This window comes from Triticum dicoccoides, chromosome 7A (assembly GCF_002162155.2).
Source record: "Triticum dicoccoides isolate Atlit2015 ecotype Zavitan chromosome 7A, WEW_v2.0, whole genome shotgun sequence".
NCBI lineage: Eukaryota > Viridiplantae > Streptophyta > Magnoliopsida > Poales > Poaceae > Triticum > Triticum dicoccoides.
This window is the reverse complement of record NC_041392.1, coordinates 88,853,326-88,857,018: the sequence shown is the minus strand read 5'-3', so window position 1 is coordinate 88,857,018 and position 3,693 is coordinate 88,853,326.

Below are 3,693 nucleotides of genomic sequence, written 5' to 3'. Positions count from 1 at the left end.
CGCCGCGTGAGTCCGCCACCCGCCGCCCCTCGCCTCGCCGTCGGAGCCGCCGCCGCCTCGGGCACCAGAGCCGCTCGCCGCCGCCGTCGTCTCGCCGGAGCCGCCCGAGGTAGCCGCCGTTGTCTCGATTTTCGCAAAGAAAATCGATCGGTTTTTTTTAAAACCTAGATCCGTTTTTTAGATCCGGTTCGGTTTATTTTCGTCGGTTTAGTTAATTAGCGAACGGCCGCTTTTTCGTTCGTTTTTACGAACGATATTCGTCGTTTAGCCGCACACAGCGAACGTTCGTTCGTGTGCCTGTTTGTCGTTTTTCTTTTTCTCGGATTTTCCGCGATTATATCTGATCGCAATTTCTGATCCGATTTTCGTTTTAGTTTAACTTTTCACTCGTTTATCGAAATCAGGCGATTCAAGTGCCTGGAGTTTCATCTCTAAACCATCTTTCCGTTTAACCAATTCAAACAAGTTTTTGCATCTGTAAAATTTGACTTAGATCCAGATTAGTAAACGAAGCTTGTTTCTTTCGCCGTTTGACTTTCGTTGCTTCGTTTGATTTGATTCTTTTTGCAAAGCGGAGTTCTTAAGTTGAACTTTCTGGTTAGATTTTCTTATTTGAGTTTTACCCGTGCATTAGATGAGTACTTATTGTGTGCTTGTTTGTTTGCGATAGAGTACCCGGATTGCGCCGCTTGCTACTTTGAATCTCTAGGTTTCACGGATCATCAGGAAGGCAAGTAACACTTTGATCATACCTCTTACTACCCAGTTTTATTGCATTAGATCAATCCTCAAACATCTGCCTTGAATAGGATCTGATTAATATGTGGGTTTTGGGAAGTAGATGAGGTAGTACCTATTACCTGTTTTATCAAACCCTGGGAGTTACTTGTACGTTTGCTTATGCCATGCTATGCTTGTAGACGTGGATTGGGTGAGTGTATCCATGACAGATGTGAGATTGTTAATTAATGGTTTATTTAAGGTGGCAACTTTAATACACATCTGGGTGGATTGAGGCACCTGGATATTCCAACAATTGCCTGTTTTTCTTTATGGACCGCCACCCAGGCTCAAAGGGATCATGAGATTATTCATGCTAGAAATTTTCGTCTGTAGCCACAAGCTACTATGGGCTCTAGCATAGTTGATTAAGTCGTGCGAACTCTTACAGTGGTAGACTAGAAGATGTAGGGGAAAGTAGGTGTAACTGTCTACCCGATCGTAAGGTGCTAGCGCTTCTGAAAGACTATGTCTCGGTCATCCGTTTCTCAAACACCATGTAGTGCGAGAATCCCAACGGAGGAGATCGAGTCTTGTGGGGAAAAGTGCGCAAACCTCTGTAGAGTGTATAAACTAATCATGGTTAGCCGTGTCCCCGTTTATGGACAATTTTGAGTATCTAGTACTTGGATTATCATGTGAATCTCATCATGTGACTTTAATTAATTTTGTTGGGTTTTAATAATGATGTTTAATTGGGATTGAGAGGGTGTCTACACTCTCAATGTTTAACAACCACCTTGATAGTTAAATAAAATTTATTCCTTTGCAGTAGGGAAAAACTGGCTTTACGCAAAACTGTAACCATAGAGCTTTCCACCAGGCATATATGCATGTAGTATAGCCTATTTTGTTCACTATTCTCAATGTGTTACATTGCCAGCATATTCCATGTGCTGACCCGTTTTCGGGCTGCAACGTTCATGTTGCAGACTTTTCAGACGACGAGTAAGGTGCCTTTAGGTCGTGGTTCTATACTAAGTGATGCCGTTGGAGTTGATGGACTCACTTATCTTCCAAGCCTTCCGCTGTTATCGTTATTAGTTGGCCTTAAGCCATATTTATTGTAATAAGTTCTCTTTTGAGACATTTGATGTAATAAGTGTGTGATTGCTACTCTGTTATAAATCCTTCAAGTACTGTGCATGTCAGCATTACTGATCCAGGGATGACACTAAAGCATAGAGATCGGACTGTTTGAGGTCTGGTCGCTACACCGATAAATTTACAAAACATGATCATCTCATACAAAAACGTATATCACATCATGTCTTGACCATATCACATCACAACATGCCCTGCAAAAACAAGTTAGACATCCTCTACTTTGTTGTTGCAAGTTTCATGTGGTTGCTACGGGCTTCTAGCAAGAATCGTTCTTACCTACGGGAAAAACAACAACGGTTATTCATCAAGTTTGCTGTTTTAACCTTCTTCAAGGACCGTCCGCAGTCAAATTCGATTCAACTAAAGTAGGAGAAACAAACACCCGCCAGCCACCTTTATGCAAAACAAGTTGCATGTCTGTCGGTGGAACCGGTCCCATGTACGTGGACATGTAAGGTTGGCCCAGCCCGCTTCATCCCATAATACTGCCGAATCAAAATAAGACGTTGGTGGTAAGCAGTATGACTATCACCGCCCACAACTCTTTGTGTTCTACTCGTGCATATCATCTACGCATAGACCTGGCTCATGATGCCATTGCTGGGAATCATTGCATGGAAAACAAAAAAAAAATCTACACATGCACAATGATCTATCCATGGAGATGCATAGCAATGAGGGGGAGAGTGTGTCTACGTTGTGACGCCCCCGATTCAATCGTACACTAATCATACACGCAAACGTGTACGATCAAGATCAGGGACTCACGGGAAGATATCACAACACAACTCTACAAATAAAATAAGTCATACAAGCATCATAATACAAGCCAGGGGCCTCGAGGGCTCGAATACAAGTGCTCGATCATAGACGAGTCAGCGGAAGCAACAATATCTGAGTACAGACATAAGTTAAACAAGTTGCCATAAGATGGCTAGCACAAACTGGGATACAGATCGAAAGAGGCGCACGCCTCCTGCCTGGGATCCTCCTAACTACTCCTGGTCGTCGTCAGCGGGCAGCACGTAGTAGTAGGCACCTCCAGTGTAGTAGGGGTCGTCGTCGACGATGGCGTCTGGCTCCTGGACTCCAGCATCTGGTTGCGACAACCAGAAAGGAAGGAAAAGGGGAAAAAGGGGGGAGAAAGCAACCGTGAGTACTCATCCAAAGTACTCGCAAGCAAGGAACTACACTACATATGCATGGGTATATGTGTAAGGAGGCCATATCAGTGGACTGAACTGCAGAATGCCAGAATAAGAGGGGGATAGCTAGTCTTATCGAAGACTACGCTTCTGGTCACCTTCGTCTTGCAACAGGCAGAAGAGGGTAGGTCGAAGTCCTCCAAGTAGCATCTCCAAGTAACATCTCATAGCATAATCCTACCCGGCGATCCCCTCCTCATATCCCTGAGGTAGAGCGACCACCGGTTGTATCTGGCACTTGGAAGGGTGTGTTTTATTAAGTATCCGGTTCTAGTTGTCATAAGGTCAAGGTACAACTCCAAGTCGTCCTGTTACCGAAGATCACGGCTATTCGAATAGATTAAACTTCCCTGCAGGGGTGCACCACATAACCCAACACGCTCGATCCCATTTGGCCGGACACACTTTCCTGGGTCATGCCCGGCCTCGGAAGATCAACACGTCGCAGCCCCACCTAGGCTCAACAGAGAGGCCAGCACGCCGGTCTAAACCTAAGCGCACAGGGGTCTGGGCCCATCGCCCTGAGCACACCTGCACGTTGCGTACGCGGCCGGTGAGCAGACCTAGCAACCTCCATTACAAAGGAAGTTGCGTTAACGCA